Source organism: Scyliorhinus torazame, chromosome 14 (genome assembly GCF_047496885.1).
Source record: "Scyliorhinus torazame isolate Kashiwa2021f chromosome 14, sScyTor2.1, whole genome shotgun sequence".
NCBI classification, from domain to species: domain Eukaryota; kingdom Metazoa; phylum Chordata; class Chondrichthyes; order Carcharhiniformes; family Scyliorhinidae; genus Scyliorhinus; species Scyliorhinus torazame.
This window is the reverse complement of record NC_092720.1, coordinates 174,300,919-174,318,414: the sequence shown is the minus strand read 5'-3', so window position 1 is coordinate 174,318,414 and position 17,496 is coordinate 174,300,919. Positions and strand designations below refer to the sequence as shown.

Sequence of the window (17,496 nt, the reverse complement as noted above, 5' to 3'; positions counted from 1 at the left end):
AAAGAGACTTCGAGGAGAACGAAGTGCGCGGCCCGACTGATCGTCGACAGTCAAGACACATTTCCTTTGGTTAGAATGAGAAATCAACTGAAATTTAGAAACTAAGAAAACTGTCCTAACTGCACATCAGAAAATACAGTTTTATTATAGTTTCACTGCGAATATCTGGAAGCAGAAATACAAAAATGGCTCGAATGTAAAAGGCTGGAGGCGCGTTATTGGCAGGGCTACGGATAATGGTGTAGTCTTTGTTCTGTAACACAAAGTCACCCTGTCTTGAACCACAGACTCCGTTCTGACTTCTCAGATGCTGTAAGACCTGCCGAGATTGCCCAACCTTTTGTGTTTTTGTTCCAGATTTGTGCATGGACAATAATTTGCTCTTATGACGTGGCCAGGATGAGATTGTTTCCATCATAATTTGGCATGTTTATTCTAGCGGCGTGAGCTATTGTCGTCTCTGTGGCGCAATCGGTTATCGCGTTCGGCTGTTAACCGAAAGATTTGTGGTTCAATCCCACCCGGAGACGAAATGATATTCCTCCCGAGGATGAAATATTTTGTATACTTCGTCCCTCAGTGGGATCGAATCACCGCCTTGGTGCTATTTATATTTCATGCCACATTGATTTGATTTCTTTCCTCCGGTTCCAATATTAAACAGGCCAAATCCTGACATTATGATTTTAAACAGTCATTTCACATCCAAAGAGCTAATCAATATTACTTTGAACTACCAGAGGGAGACATTTATCCCAATAGCAACAGTGAAACGATAGGGGCCTCGATTTTTCTCTTTGGTTCAAAGAGGGTGAGACGGCGAATGTGAGGCGTTCCATAGTGTAACTGGTATCTGGGCGAAATAGTTCAATCGTGGAAATAGAGAGAGAGTTTATTCGCACTGACAATATTCAGGAATGAAAGGAAAAGGACAGAGGGTGAAACGGTTTCAAAAAAATCAGGAGGGGACGACGTGACGAAGTTCCTCCGTAGAATGCCGTAACCTGGCATGTTGATCAGGACCAATCCAGCGAAACTGCTAATGTATGGACAATCTGGCACACTTTACCATGGCTAATCACCGAACCTTCACATCTTTGGATGTGGTAGTGACCAGGAACAGGCGGAGAAACTCGATACAGACACCGGGAGAACGTCCAGATACCATATGTTTGGGATAAATATCGAAATTGTTATGTATTGTGTATTACCAGAATGTTGCCTGGTATGGAGGGCATTAGCTATGAGGAGCGGTTGAATAAACTCGGTTTGTTCTCACTGGAACAAAGGAGGTTGAGGGGAGACCTGATAGAGGTATACAAAATTATGAGGGGCATAGACAGAGTGGATAGTCAGAGGCTTTTCCCCAGGGTAGAGGGGTCAATTACTAGGGGGCACAGGGTTAAGGTGAGAGGGGCAAGGGTTAGAGTAGATGTACGATGCAAGTTTTTTACGCAGAGGGTAGTGGGTGCCTGGAACTCGCTACCGGAGGAGGTAGTGGAAGCAGGGACGATAGGGACATTTAAGGGGCATCTTGACAAATATATGAATAGGATGGGAATAGAAGGATACGGACCCAGGAAGTGTAGAAGATTGTAGTTTAGTCGGGCAGCATGGCCGGCACGGGCTTGGAGGGCCGAAGGGTCTGTTCCTGTGCTGTACATTTCTTTGTTCTTTGTTCTTTGTTGTGTATTATAGCGGTTGCATTGTTATTTTTATGAGCCTGGGTTAAAGTGTATATACACATCTTGTTGCAGGAACATTATTATGGAACCAAGGTTAAGGCGCCCAAACTGCGTATGTACTAAAGTTGCAATTGGAGAGTCATAAAATGTGGGCCATGATAGATTCCACACAGTTGATGATGAAGTACATCGACAGCTACAGGTTGCCTCGGCGGTAACGTGTGGCGCCGTGCTCGGATAGTGGTTTGCACTCTGCGTTGTGGCCACAGCAACCTCGGGTCGGATCCAAACCACCGCAGAAATAAGTTGACGTGTTTTTCCCAAATGAACGGATGCGGAATTCTCTGTCAAAGGCCTCTTTGAAGCGGGTTCACAACTGCGTGCATTTTCTGCTTCTGTTGGTGCTCTTGAATTCAAACTGTTGTGAATACGGGAATCTCCTCAGCTCCTGGCTTTACATTTTAACTAGTCTCATCAATCATAATCGTCTGGTTCTTTTCTTTTTGGAAGTGAAACAGTCTTTCTCAATTTGCATCTTCTTCGGCCATTCACTCAAAATTTTCAAGTTTCTCAACCAAACACCCACTCAACCTGTGTACGCGGAGAATAATCTTGATCTTGATAGTCTCTCCATATAAATGCACTTCCTGACATCTGGCCCTGAAGCAACTGGGAGGAGTGGGCAGAATTTTGGGAAATATAGCCACTTGGCAGTGGAGAAAACGGAAACGAAGCGACACACGAAAATCAAGCACTATATTGTGAATGTTGGGAAACACTTCAAGAAACAGAATCCGGTGACAACGAAGGGCGTTGATGTGTTTTTCCCAAATGAACGGATGAAGAATTATCTGTGCAAAGGACTCTTCAAAACTGGTTCACATCTGAGTGCATGCTTCTGCTCCTGTTTGATGAATATGGGAATCTCCACATCTCCCGGTTTTATATTTTAACGATCATCATCTAACATGTTAAATGTGTGCAGGAAGGTTTCCTGACACAGTATGTAGATAGGCCAACGAGAGGCGATATTGGATTTGGTACTGGAAAATGAACCAGAACATGTGTTAGATTTGGAGGTAGGTGAGCACTTTGGCGATAGTGACCACAATTCGATAGCGATGGAAGCGATAGGTAAATACCGCAGGGCAAGAGTTATAGCTGGGGAAAAGACAATTATGATGCGATGAGACAAGATTTAGGATGTATAGGATGGGGCGGGAAACTGCAGGGGATGGGCACAATTGAAACGTGGAGCTTGTTCAAGGAACAGCTACTGCGTATCCTTGATAAGTATGTACCTGACAGGCAGGGAGGAAGTGGCCGAGCGAGGTTACCGTGGTTTACTGAAGTTGTTGAATCACTTGTCAAGAGGAAGAAGGAGGCTTACGTAAAGATGAGGCGTGAAGATTCAGTTAGGGCGCTCGAGAGTTACAAGTCAGCGAGGAAGGGCCTTAAGGGAGAGATAAGAAGAGCCAGGAGGGGACATGATAAGTCTTTGGCAGGTAGGATCAAGGATAACACTAAAGTTTTCTATCGCTATGTCAGGAAGAAAAGAATGACTAGGATAAGAGTAGGGCCAGTCAAGGACAGTAGTGGGGAGTTGTGCGTGGAGTCTGAGGAGATAGGGAGGTGCAAAGTGAATATTTTCCGTCAGTATTCACGCACGAAAAAGACAATGTTTTCGAGGAGAATATCGAGATACAGGCTTCTATACAAGAAGGGCTTGAGGTTCATCAGGAGGTGGTGTTAACAATTCTTGAAAGTTTGAAAATAGATAAGTCACCTGGGCCGTATGGGATTTATCGTAGGATTCTCTGGGAAGCTAGAAAGGAGATTGCTGAGCCGTTGGCTTTGATCTTTATGTCATCATTGTCTACAGGAATAGTGCCAGAAGGTTGGAGGATAGAAAATGGTGTCCCCTTGTTCAAGAAGGGGAGTAGAGACAACCACGGTAACTATAGACCAGTGAGTCTTACTTCTGTTGTGGGCAAAGTCTTGGATAGGTTTATAAGAGATAGGATGTATAATCATCTGGAAAGGAAACATTTCATTAGAGATAGTCAACACGGTTTTGTGAAGGGTAGGTCTGCCTCACAAACCTCATTGAGTTCTTTACGAAGGTCACCAAGCACTTGGACGAGGGTAAAGCAGTTGATGAGGTGTATATGGATTTCAGTAAAGCGTTTGAGAAGGTTCCGGACGGTAGGCTATTACAGAAAATACGGAGGCATGGGATTCAGGGCGATTTAGCAGTTTGGATCAGGAATTGGCTAGCTGGAAGAAGACAAAGGGTGGTGGTTGATGGGAAATGTTCAGCCTGGAGTTCACTTACTAGTGGTGTACCACAAGGATCTGTTCTGGGGCCACGCCTGTTTGTCATTTTTATTAATGACCAGGAGGCGGGCGTAGAAGAATGGGCAATTAAATTTGCAGATGACACTCCAGTCGGTGGGGTTGTGGACAGTGCGGAACATTGTCACAAGTTACAGAGGGACATAGGTAAGCTGAAGAGCTGGGCTGAGAGGTGGCAAATGGAGTTTAATGCAGAAAAGTGTGAGGTGATTCATTTTGGAAGGAATAACAGAAAGACAGTGTACTGGGCTAATGGTAAGATCCTTGCTAGTGTGGATGAGCAGAGAGATCTCGTGTCCATGTACATAGATCCCTGAAATCACCCACCTTGGTGCTTTTTATTCCTTGTTCACACCCCAAGAGTTAATCAATATTAATTTGAACTACGATAGACAGAAATACACTCCAATAGCAACATTGGGACAAAAGGGGCCTCGATTTTTCTATTTCGATCAAAGCAGGTTAGACGGCGAATGAGAGGCGTTCCAAAGTGCAACTGGTATGTGGGCGGTAGAAGTACAATCGTGGAAATAGAGAGAAAGTTTGTTTGCACTGACAGTATTCAGGAATGAGAGGAAAGGGTTACAGGGAGAAGTGGTTTCAAAACATCAGCAGGGAACGACGTGACCAAGTTCCTCCATAGAATACCCGTAACCCATCACGTTGATCATGGCCTGTCCAGCTAAACTGCTAATCTATGGACAATCGGGCACGCTTTAGTTGGCCAGTCCACCGAACCTTCACATCTTTGACTGGGGGGGGGGCTGTCGCACGCAGAGAAAACCCAGGCAGACACCGGGAGAACGTCCAAATTCGATACGTTTGGGATGAATATCGAAATTGTTATGCATTATACATTATAGCTGTTGCATGATTATTTTTATGAGCCTGGGTTTAAAATTCATATATCCTTGTTGCTGGAACATTATTATGGAGCCAGGTTTACGGCACCCAAACTGTATATATACTAAAGTTGTAATTAGTGAGTCATAAAGTGTGGGCATGATAGATTCCAAGCAGTTGATGGCCAAGTACATCGACAGTTGCAGGTTGCCTCGGCGGTAACGTGTGACGCCGTGATCGTATAGTGGCTAGTAGCCTCCGTTGTGGCCGCAATAACGTGGGTTCGAATACAAGTCACGGCAGAAGTAAGTTGATGTGTTTTTCAAAATGATCGAATGGGGAATTCTCTGTATCAATGCCTCTTCAAAACGGTTTCACAACTCTGTGCATGCTTCTGCTCCTGTTTGATGCTCCAGAATTCAAACTGTTGTGAATCCGAGAATCTCCTCAGCTCCCGGTTTTATATGTTAACTATTATCATCACTAATAGTTAAATTATATCCGGTTCTTGTCTTTTTGGAAGTGAAAACAGTCTCTCTCAATTTGTTGCATCAGCTTCTTCGGTCACTCACCCCAAAGTTTCAAGTGTCTCAACCACATACGCACTGAACCTTATGTATACGCGGAGAATAATTTTGGTATCGATAGTCTCTCAGAGACGAACTGTTATCCCACCCCCTGATGAATTGTTTTTCATACTTCGTATCTCTGTGGGATGAAATCACCCATCTTGGTGGTTTTTATACTTCATGCCACATTGATTTGATTTCTTTTACTCCGTTTCCAATTTTAAACACGCCAAATGCTGTCATTCTGACTTTAAACAGTCAGTTCCCACCCAAGAGTTAATCAATATATATTTCAGCTACGATAGACAGACATTCGCCCCAAAAGCAACAGAGGGACGAAAGGGGCCTAGATTTTTCTGTTTCGATCAAAGAGGGTTTGACGGCGAATTAGAGGCGTTCCAAAGTGCAACTGGTATATGGGCGGAGAAGTCGATAGTCTCTCCATATAAATGTATTTCCTGACATCTCGTCATGATGCAATGGGCAGTATTTTGGGAAATAGAGCCAATTGGCAGTGGAGAAAACGGAAACGCAGCGACACACGAAAACCAAACACCAGTTGTGCGAATGTTGAGAAACACTTCGAGAAATAGTATCCGGGGAGAACGAAGGGCGCTGCCCGACTGATCAGAGACAGTCAAGACACATTTCCCTTGTTTAGAATAATTCGAGAAATTAACTGATATTTAGACACCACGAAAACTGTCCTTACCGCACAGCAGAAAACACCGTTAAATATTGGTTTCATTGCGAAATCTGAAAGCAGAAAATGCAACAATGGCTTGAATGTAGGAGGCTGGATGCGCGTTATTGGCAGGGCTACAGATAATCGTGTAGTCTTCGTTCTGTGACACATAGTCACCCTGGCTTGAAACACAGACTGTATTCTCTCTCCACAGATTCTGCCAGACCTGCTAAGATTGTCCAGCCTTTTGTGTTTTTGTTCCAGATTGGTGCATCATCAATAATTCGCTATCATGATGTGGACTAGATGAGCCTGTTTACATCATAATTTGGTATGTTTATTCGAGACGCTCGCGCAGTTGTCGTGTCCGTGGAGCAATCGGTTAGCGCGTTCGGCTGTTAACCGAAAGGTTGGTGGGTCGACCCCACCCAGAAGCGAGCTGTTGTTTCACCCCCAGATTGCGTGTTGTTTAATACTTCGTATCTCTGTGGGATCAAATCACCCACCTCGGTGGTTTTTATGCTTCATGCCACAGTGATTTGATTTATTTCCTCCGGTTCCAATATTAAGCACGCAAAATGCTGACATTCTAATTTTAAACAGTCAGTTCACCCCCCAAGAGTTAATCAATATTAATTTGAACTACGATAGACAGACATTCACCCCAATTACAATAGTTGAACGAAAGGGGCGGAGCAGTTCAATCGTGGAAATAGAGAGAGCGTTTGCTTGCACTGACCATATTCAGGAATTAGAGGAAAGGCTTACAGGATGAAATGGTTTCAAAAACTCAGCAGGGGACGATGGGACCAAGTTCCCCCGCAGTGTTTCCGTAACCGGGCACGTTAATCATGTCCAATCCAGTTTAACTGCTAATCCATGGACAATCTGGCACACTTTAGCCTGGCCAATCCATGGAACCTTCACGTCTTTGGACTGTGGGAGGGACCTCGAGCTCGCGGAGAAAACCCAGGCAGACACCGGGAGAACGTCCAAATTATATGTTTGGGATGAATATCGAAATTGTTATGTATTATATGTTATAGCGGTTGCATCATTATTTTTATGAGCCTGGGTTAAAGTGCATATTCCTTTGTTGCAGGAACATTATTGTGGAACCAAGTTTAATGCACCCAAATTGTATATCTACTAAAGATTTAATTAGTGAGGCATTAAGTGTGGGCCATGATAGATTCCAAACAGTTGATGACCACGTACATCGACAGTTGCAGTTTGCCTCGGCGGCAACATGTGGTGCAGTGATCGAATAGTGAATAGTGCTCTGCCTTATTGCCGCAGTAACCTCGGTTCGAATGAGAGTCACGCGAGTGGTAAGTCGATGTGTCTTTACAAAATGAATGGATGACGAATTCTCTGTGTCAAGGCCTCTTTTAAAGTGTGTGCAACTGTGTGCATGCTTCTGCTCCTGTTTGATGCTCCAGAATTCAAACGATTGTGAATACGAGAATCTCCTCAGCTCCCGGTTTTACATTTTAACTATTATCACCAATTATTCTCCTTCGGTTCTTGTCTTTTGGAAGTGAAAACAGTCCCTCTCAATTTGCTGCATCAGCTTCTTCGGCCATTCACCCAAAATGTTCAAGTGTCTCAACCAAATACCCACGGAACCTTCTGTATACGCGGAGAATAATCTTGGTCTCGATAGTCTCTCCATATTGTCACGTGAGCGTACGCTTTAAGAAATGGGTGTTTATGAAATGTACCTTTAGGAAATGGAGCTGCTCATGTTACTGGAGTGATGTCAGAGTGTGGGTGTAGCTGAGCTCCACTTATGCTTTTTTTACTTTCAGTTTGAGAAACAGCTTGGGTGTGGCTGTGAGCTGCACTGCTGTTGATCCCTGCCATGAAGGACTATCTCTTAATCATTTGGTGAATTCAGAAGATGTATAAATATTTTCAGGCTTGAATGTAAAACCTAATGTGCTCCTGTTTGGAGGTTTGTTAAGTCTGTTGGATGTGATAAACAGCATACAGGTTATTTAGCTTTGTATTCATTGGATGTATTTGATTTACTGGCTGCTGACAGTTTAAAACTGTTTGTTTTAAAAAGGTGAACTTGAATTCATAGAATAAACATTATTTTGTTTTTAAAAAAACACTGGCCCACTGTTTGCAATACAATACCTGTAGAGTGAGCAGTGTGCTCGCCATAGCACAATCTATTAAAAGTTGTGGGTCAGGTGAACTCCATGATACACTTTGGGATTCTCTAAAACCTGACCCATAACAATTGGGGGCTCGACCGGAATAAAAGCCTATCTACTGGATTGGCTTAGTGAATTTAAAGACAGTGAGGGGTGAGCATACTGTGGTTGCTTTTCCGGTGCGGTATTTTAGTTTAAGTTGGGAGTGTGTTGTGGACAAAGGCTCTTTCAGATGCTCTGAAGATTTTTGGGGTGGGTACTGTCACACGCAGTACATTATGGACAGAGACTAAAAGCAGACTGGTAGATTTGGCAAAAACATTGCAGTTAACATTACCTGACAAAATGGGAAAAGATGAGATAATTATGGCGGTGGTTATGCATTTAAAGTTGCCTGAGATAGAGTTTGACTCATTGAAAATGGCAAAGATCCAGTTGCAAATTAAACAAATGGAACATGTGAAAGAATTAAAACAGCTTGAAGACGAAAGCGAGAGAGAGGAAAAAGAAAAGGGGAGAGAAGAAAGGAGAAAAGAAAGAATAGCCCTAGCAGAACAAAAAGAAAAAGAAAGGGAGATACAGATCAGGGAAAAAGATAAAGAGAGAGTTTGACCTTCAGAAAATGGCCATGAAATATTGTTTTTTTAAAAAAATATGTTTTATTGAAAATTTGTTCCCAAACAACAATGTTTCCCCTCTTACAAAGCAAACGCAACAATAACAATACAGAAATTTTTAACAATACACAAGTAACAAAACCTCTTTATCTTTGACCTAAACTAAACTAAGCCCCCCCCCCCTCCCCGCCCCTCCCCCTCCCCCCCCTCTTCCCCCTGGGTTGCTGCTGCTGGTCATCTGTCTTCCCTCTAACGTTCCCCTAGGTAGTCGAGAAATGGCTGCCACCGCCTGGTGAACCCTTGGGCCGATCCTCTCAGGGCAAACTTTATCTGCTCCAGATTAATGAACCCCGCCATATCATTTACCCAGGCCTCCAGTCCGGGGGGTTTCGCATCCTTCCACATGAGTAGGTTCCTGCGCCGGGCTACTAGGGACGCAAAGGCCACAACGTCGGCCTCTTTCGCCTCCTGCACTCCCGGCTCTTCTGCAACTCCAAATAGAGCTAAGCCACAGCCTGGTTTGACCCGGGCCTTCATCACCCGCGAAATCACTCCCGTCACTCCCTTCCAATACCCTTCCAGTGCCGGGCACGCCCAAAACATATGTGCGTGGTTTGCCGGGCTCCCGCCACACCTCCCACATTTGTCCTCCACTCCAAAGAGCCTGCTCAATCTTGCTCCCGTTATGTGTGCTCTATGTAGCACCTTAAATTGAATCAGGCTAAGCCTGGCGCATGAGGAAGAGGAATTTACCCTGCTTAGGGCATCAGCCCACATACCCTCCTCTATCTCCTCCCCTAGTTCTTCTTCCCACTTTCCTTTTAGTTCGCCCACCGACTCCTCCCCCTCTTCCCTCAGCTCTCAGAAAATCTCTGACGCCTTGCCCTCTCCGACCCACACCCCTGAAAGCACCCTGTCCTGTATCCCCTGTGTCGGGAGCAACGGAAATTCCCTCACCTGTTGTCTAGTAAACGCCCTCACCTGCATATATCTCAAGAAATTTCCCCGGGGCAACTTATACTTTTCCTCCAATGCTCCCAAGCTCGCAAAAGTCCCATCTATAAATAAATCTCCCACCCTCCTAATTCCCAACTGGTACCAGCTCTGAAATCCTCCATCCATTTTTCCTGGGGCGAACCTATGGTTGTTCCTGATTGGGGACCCCACCAGGGCTCCCCGCACCCCTCTCTGTCGCCTCCACTGTCCCCAGATATTCAATGTTGCCGCCACAACCGGGTTCGTGGTAAACATTTTAGGTGAGATCGCTAGCGGCGCCGTCACCAGCGCCCCTAAACTCGTCCCTTTACAGGACTTTCTCTCCAGTCTTTTCCACGCCGCTCCCTCACCCTCCATCATCCATTTACGTATCATTGCCACATTGGCGGCCCAATAGTAATCGCCCAAGTTCGGTAGTGCCAATCCTCCTCTGTCCCTACTACGCTGAAGGAACCCCCTCCTTACTCTCGGAACTTTCCCTGCCCACACGAAGCTCGTGATGCTCCTGTCTATTTTATTAAAAAAGGTCTTAGTGATTAGTATAGGGAGGCATTGAAATACAAATAAGAACCTCGGGAGGACCATCATCTTAATTGCTTGCACCCTGCCCGCCAGCGATAGAGGCTGCATGTCCCATCTCTTGAAGTCCTCCTCCATTTGTTCGACCAACCGTGTCAGATTAAGTCTGTGCAAGGTTCCCCAGCTCCTAGCGATCTGAATCCCCAGGTATCGGAAGTTTCTTTCCACTTTCCTTAGAGGCAAGCCTTCTATCTCTCTACTCTGATCCCCTGGATGTATCACAAATAATTCACTCTTCCCCATGTATAGCCTATACCCCGAGAAATCCCCGAACCCCCTCAAAATTCGCATAACCTCTATCCCCCCCCCCGCTGGGTCCGACACGTATAACAATAGGTCATCCGCATATAACGAGACTCGTTGTTCTTCTCCCCCTCTAATCACCCCTCTCCATTTCCTGGAGTCTCTCAACGCCATGGCCAGAGGTCCAATTGCCAACGCAAACAACAATGGAGACAGCGGGCATCCCTGTCTTGTTCCCCTATATAGTCGGAAATACTCCGATCTAGGTCGACCTGTAACTACGCTTGCTGTTGGAGCCCCATAAAGAAGTCTAACCCAGCTAATAAACCCGTTCCCAAACCCAAACCTCCTTAACACTTCCCATAAATACTCCCACTCCACCCTATCAAATGCCTTCTCTGCGTCCATTGCCGCCACTATCTCTGCCTCCCCCTCCACTGGGGGCATCATTATCACCCCTAATAGTCGTCGCACGTTAACATTCAGTTGTTTCCCTTTTACGAACCCTGTCTGGTCTTCGTGCACCATCCCCGGGACACAGTCCTCTATCCTCGATGCCAGTACATTTGCCAACAATTTGGCGTCCACGTTCAATCATGAAACGGGTCTATAGGACCCGCACTGCAACGGATCTTTATCCCTCTTCAAAATTAACGATATCGTCGCCTCCGACATCGTCGGGGGTAGAGTCCCCCCTTTCCTGGCCTCATTGAACGTCCTCACCATCAACGGGGCCAACAAGTCCACATATTTTCTGTAATATTCCACCGGGAACCCGTCTGGTCCCGGGGCCTTCCCTGCTTGCATGCTTCCCAGTCCCTTAATAACCTCGTCCACCCCAATCGGTGCCCCCAGGCCTACCACCCCCCGCGCCTCCACTTTCGGGAACCTCAATTAGTCCAGGAACTGCCGCATCCCCTCCTCTCCATCTGGGGGTTGAGACCAATACAGTTCCTCATAGAAGGTCTTGAACACCTCATTTATCTCTCCTGCCCTTCGCACTGTGTCTCCCCTTTCGTCTCTAATTCCTCCTATCTCCCTCGCTGCTGCCCTCTTTCGCAATTGATGAGCCAGCAGGCGACTAGCCTTTTCCCCATATTCATACCTCCTCCCCTGTGCCTTCCTCCACAGTACCTCCGCCTTTCTGGTGGTCAGAAGGTCAAATTCCGTCTGGAGTCGTCTCCTCTCCCTGTACAATTCCTCCTCCGGGGTCTCTGCAAATTCCCTATCGACCCTTAAAATCTCCCCCAGTAAACTTTCCCTTTCCTTGGCCTCTGTTTTCCTTTTGTGGGCCCCAATGGAGATCAGCTCTCCTCTGACCACCGCTTTTAGTGCTTCCCATACCACTCCCACAGGGACCTCGCCGTCGTCATTGACCTCCAGGTATCTCTCAATACACCCCCGCACTCTTGCACACACTCCCTCATCTGCCATCAGTCCCACATCTAATCGCCAGAGTGTTCTCTGCTCCCTTTCCTCTCCTAATTCCAGGTCCACCCAATGTGGGGCATGATCCGAAACCGCTATGGCTGAGTATTCAGCTTCTTCCACCCTAGAGATCAACGACCTTCCCAAAACAAAAAAATCTATCCGGGAGTACACTTTATGGACATGGGAGAAGAAGGAAAACTCCCCAGCCCTAGGTCTAAGAAATGGCCATGGATCCACTCCCCCCATTTGGTCCATAAACCCCTTAAGTACCTTGGCCGCTGCCGGCCTTCTTCCGGTCCTTGAGCTGGATCTATCTAGCCCTGGGTCCAGCACCGTATTAAAGTCTCCTCCTAAAATCAAGTTTCCTACCTCCAGGTCCGGGATATGCCCCAGCATCCGTCTCATAAATCCCGCATCGTCCCAGTTTGGGGCATACACATTAACCAACACGACCTCCATTCCCTCCAGCCTGCCACTCACCATTACATATCTACCTCCGCTATCTGCTACGATGTTCTTTGCTTCAAATGCTACCCGTTTCCCCACCAAAATGGCCACCCCTCTATTCTTTGCGTCTAGTCCTGAGTGGAACACTTGTCCCACCCATCCTTTCCTTAACCTAACTTGGTCCGCCACCTTTAGGTGCGTCTCTTGGAGCATAACCACGTCTGCCCTTAGCCCTTTCAAATGCGCGAGCACTCGGGCCCTTTTTATCGGTCCGTTCAGGCCTCTCACGTTCCACGTGATCAGCCTCACTAGGGGGCTACCTGCCCCCCTCCCGTCTCGACTAGCCATTACCTTCTCTTGGCCAGTCCCATATCCCGCCTCCGCACTCCCGCTCGCTCCCCCAGCGTCGCACACCATCCCCGCCCACCCACTCTTTAGCCATTTCCTTTTGGATTTCCGCAGCAGCAACCCTGTTGCCCCCCCCCCCCCCGGTAGATCTCTTTCTAGCATGATTGCTCCCCCCATATTACTTCCGTAAGTCAGCTGACTTCAACTGACCCCGGCTACTCCTGCTCACTCCTCGACCCGCCCCCCCCCCCCCCCGGTGTGGGGAACTCCCATCCGCCTTGCACCTGTCTTCCCGCCTTATTCTTTCTGGCGCGGGAACATCCCTTTACCTGACCCGCCTCTTATGGCGCAGCTCCCTTTCCCCTCCCCCTCCCCTTCCCCATTCACCAACTATGTCCCGTCTTTCCCCCCTCACCGGCGCCCACATTTCCCCAATGTCTCCCCCCTTCCCAATTTACTTCTCAATTAACTTCAACCATAACATTAACAATAACATTCCCTGCAGCATCAGTCCCTCAGTTCCGATCCAATTTCTCTTCTTTGATGAAGGTCCATGCTTCCTCCGCCGTCTCGAAATAATGGTGTCTCTCCTGATACGTGACCCATAGTCTTGCCGGCTGCATCCCGAACTTCACCTTCCATTTATGCAACACCTCTTTGGCTCGGTTGAAGCTCGCCCTCCTTCTCGCCACCTCCGCACTCAAATCCTGGTATACCCGTACCACTGCATTCTCCCATCTCCCATGAGGGGCATAGACAGAGTGGATAGTCAGAGGCTTTTCCCCAGGGTAGAGGGGTCAATTACTAGGGGGCATAGTTTTAAGGTGAGAGGGGCAAGGTTTAGAGTAGATGTACGAGGCAAGTTTTTTACGCAGAGGGTAGTGGGTGCCTGGAACTCACTACCGGAGGAGGTAGTGGAAGCAGGGACGATAGGGACATTTAAGGGGCATCTTGACAAATATATGAATAGGATGGGAATAGAAGGATACGGACCCAGGAAGTGTAGAAGATTGTAGTTTAGTCGGGCAGTATGGTCGGCATGGGCTTGGAGGGCCGAAGGGCCTGTTCCTGTGCTGTACATTTCTTTGTTCTTTGTTCTTTGTTATCTGCTACTCCGCACCTTGTTAGCCCATCTCAGGACCTCTTCTCTATCCTTAAGGCAGTAAAATCGCACGATTATCGCCCTGGGTGGTTCTCCCGCTTTTGGTCTTCTCGCCGGAATCCGATTTGCCCACTCCACCTCCAAGGGGCCCGTAGGGGCCTCAGCACCCATCAGTGAGCTCAGCATCGTACTTGCGTACGCTCCACAGTCCACTCCTTCCACACCCTCAGGGAGACTCTGTATCCGAAGGTTCTTCCTTCGCGCTCCATTTTCTAGGGCCTCGATCCTTTCAGTACACTTTTTATGAAGTGCCTCGTGCGTCTGTGTCTTAACCGCCAGGCCCAGGATCTCGTCCTCAATATCTGTCACCTTCTGCTCCACCACACGGAGCTCTGTCTCCTGGATCTTTAGTGTCTCCTTGAGCCCCTCAATTGCCTGTAGCAACGGGGTCAGTACCTCCCTCTTCAGCAGCTCCACGCACCGTCTCACAATTTCATCCTGCTCAGGCCCCCATGTCGCCTGCGCTTTCTCCGCCGCCATCTTGTACTTCTCTCTTTCTGACCCTTTGGTCGACGATTCCTCGCGCTGCAGCCGCCGCCGCCGGTTTTTTCTTCCTTCGTTTGGGGGTGGGGGGGGGGGGGGTGGGAGACTCCCTTCTCACACACCCCACACCGGGTTGCGTCGTCAAAAAATTCCCCGTTGGGGCTCTTAAAAGAGCCCGAAGGTCCGTCGGAGCTGGAGCCGCCGAAACGTGCGGCTAGCTAGGCATCACCGCAATCGGAAGTCCCTTCAGTGGCCTTGATGAGATCTTTTCACAGTTGTTCCCTCTGCTGCTAGAATTCACCTTTGATACAGGCCCTCAGGTCAGCTTGCAGCTTTAAGCTTGCCCTTCCCCCGCCTGCATGCTGGAAGAGGCCCTGTTTATCCTGCAGTTGCAGCCAAATCTTTTACTGTTTCTGCTGTGTCTGGCACCCAAGACACATACCCTTCCTGGGGGACACTGTCGGGGGAATATTGCAGCCTTCTTCCCACACCGGGAAATGTCAAACAAATGCCGTGGGGGCCCTGCAAAAGAGCCCAAAAGTCCGTTCCAAGCAGGAGCTACCGAATATGCGACCTAGCTCTGCATAGCCGCACCCGGAAGTCTCAATGGCCACGAAACATGACAGTCAGTTAAAATTTGCAGATGGAAAGGGAAACGTACAGTTGGATCATATTGATGAGGATATTGAGAAAAACCGTCAAAGTCGAAGGCTTGGCGTGGATCGATTAAATATGTCCAAGCTTTTCCAAGGTTTGACGAGAAGGAAGTGGAAGCTTTTTTCATTTCATTTGACAAGGTAGCTAAACAAATGAAATGGCCACAGGACATGTGGGTATTGCTGATTCAAACAAAGCTGGGAGGTAGAGTTAGTGAAGTCTTCGCATCATTACTGGTGGAGTTATCTGGGACGTATGAGGAGGTGAAAACATCTATCTTGGGTGCATCTGAACTAATGCCAGAAGTCTACAGACAAAGGTTTAGAAATTTAAGGAAAGCATTTGGGCAAACATACATGGAGTTTGAAAGGCTCAAACAGAGTAATTTTGGTAGGTGGATGAGGGGTTTGAAAATAGACCAAACGTATGAAGCTCTCAGAGAAATTATAATTTTAGAGGAGTTTAAAAATTCAATTCCTGATGTTATGAGAACTCATAAGAACATAAGAACTAGGAGCAGGAGTAGGCCATCTGGCCCCTCGAGCCTGCTCCACCATTCAATGGCTGATCTTTTGTGGACTGAGCTCCACTTTCCTGCCCGAACACCATAACCCTTAATCCCTTTATTCGTCAAAAAACTATCTATCTTTATCTTAAAAACATTTAATGAAGGAGCCTCTACTGCTTCACTGGGCAAGGGGTTCCATAGATTCACAACCCTTTGGGTGACGACGTTCCTCTTAAACTCAGTCCTAAATCTACTTCCCCTTATTTTGAGGCTATGCCCCCTAGTTCTGCTTTCACCCGCCAGTGGAAACAACCTGCCCGCATCTATCCTATCTATTCCCTTCATAATCTTATATGTTTCTATAAGATCCCCCCCTCATCCTTCTAAATTCCAACGAGCACAGTCCCAGTCTACTCAAACTCGCCTCGTAATCCAACCCCTTCAGGTCTGGGATTAACCTAGTGAATCTCCTCTGCACACCCTCCAGTGCCAGTACGTCCTTTCTCAAGTAAGGAGGCCAAAACTGAACACAATACTCCAGGTGTGGCCTCACTAACACCTTATACAATTGCAGCAGAACCTCCCTATTCTTAAACTCCATCCCTCTAGCAATGAAGGACAAAATTCCACTTGCCTTCTTAATCACCTGTTGCACCTGAAAACCAACTTTTTGCGACTCATGCACTAGCACACCCAGGTCACTCTGCACAGCAGCATGTTTTAATATTTTATCATTTAAATAATAATCCCTTTTGCTGTTATTCCTACCAAAATGGATAACCTCACATTTGTCAACATTGTATTCCATCTGCCAGACCCTAGCTCATTCACTTAGCCTCATGTTGGAGAGCAGAGGGTTAAAACTGCGAGATTAGCAGCAGAAATGGCAGGTGATTATGAATTAGGTCATAAATCAAAGCTTGGTTTCCGACATCAGTTTCAGCCTGTGAGGGATAGAAACTGGGACATGAGAAATGCTCAAGTGGTAAAGGTAAATGTGATCTGATGGGAGGTAATAAGGAGAGTTAAAATTAAAAAGATTTTAAAAGATTAAAAAGGAAATCCAGGAGGATGGAAAAGAAATGAAAAGTTTAAATGTTTTCACTGTAATAAACTAGGCCATGTAAAGTCACAGTGTTGGTGATTGAACTTGGAAGGCTGATGTGGTAAAACAGAAGAGGACCAGGTGGAGGATGAGGCGCATATTTTTAGTTCAGGAATATTGGCGGAGATACAACAGAAAGATATGGAAATAAAACGGATGTATCAGAAAGCATACACGGAAGAGGAATCGGAATGTATACCAGAGTGTTATTACCGCAAAAGTAATGTCTTGATGTGAAAATGGAGACCTTTACATATGCAGGCGGATGAAAAGTGGGCAGAAGTTCATCAAGTAGTATTGCCGGTAGGGTGTAGAAAGGATGTGTTGCGAGTTGCAAATAAGGTACCAGTGGGAGGTCTTTTGGGGCAATGGAAAACTCAAGTTAAAATCCAAAAACATTTTTATTTGCCTGGACTACATAAAGATGTAGTTAAATGTTGTCAATCATGTCACACATGTCAAGTGACAGGGAAACCTCAAGTGGTGATAAAACCAGCGCCCTTAATACCATTCCAGCATTTGAGGAACCTTTTACAAGGGTCCTAATTGATTGCATCGAACCGCTTCCGAAAACAAAAAGTGGGAATCAATGTCTTTTGACTATAATGGATGCGTCCA

At 46.7% G+C, this 17,496-nt stretch overlaps 1 non-coding gene across 1 annotated transcript; it reads left to right on the top strand.

The window, feature by feature from the left end:
• The first annotated feature begins 456 nt into the window (after window positions 1-456).
• trnan-guu (transfer RNA asparagine (anticodon GUU)) lies at window positions 457-530 on the top strand. Its single transcript has one exon. It is a non-coding gene; the product is annotated as a tRNA-Asn (tRNA).
• Window positions 531-17,496: the final 16,966 nt, after the last annotated feature.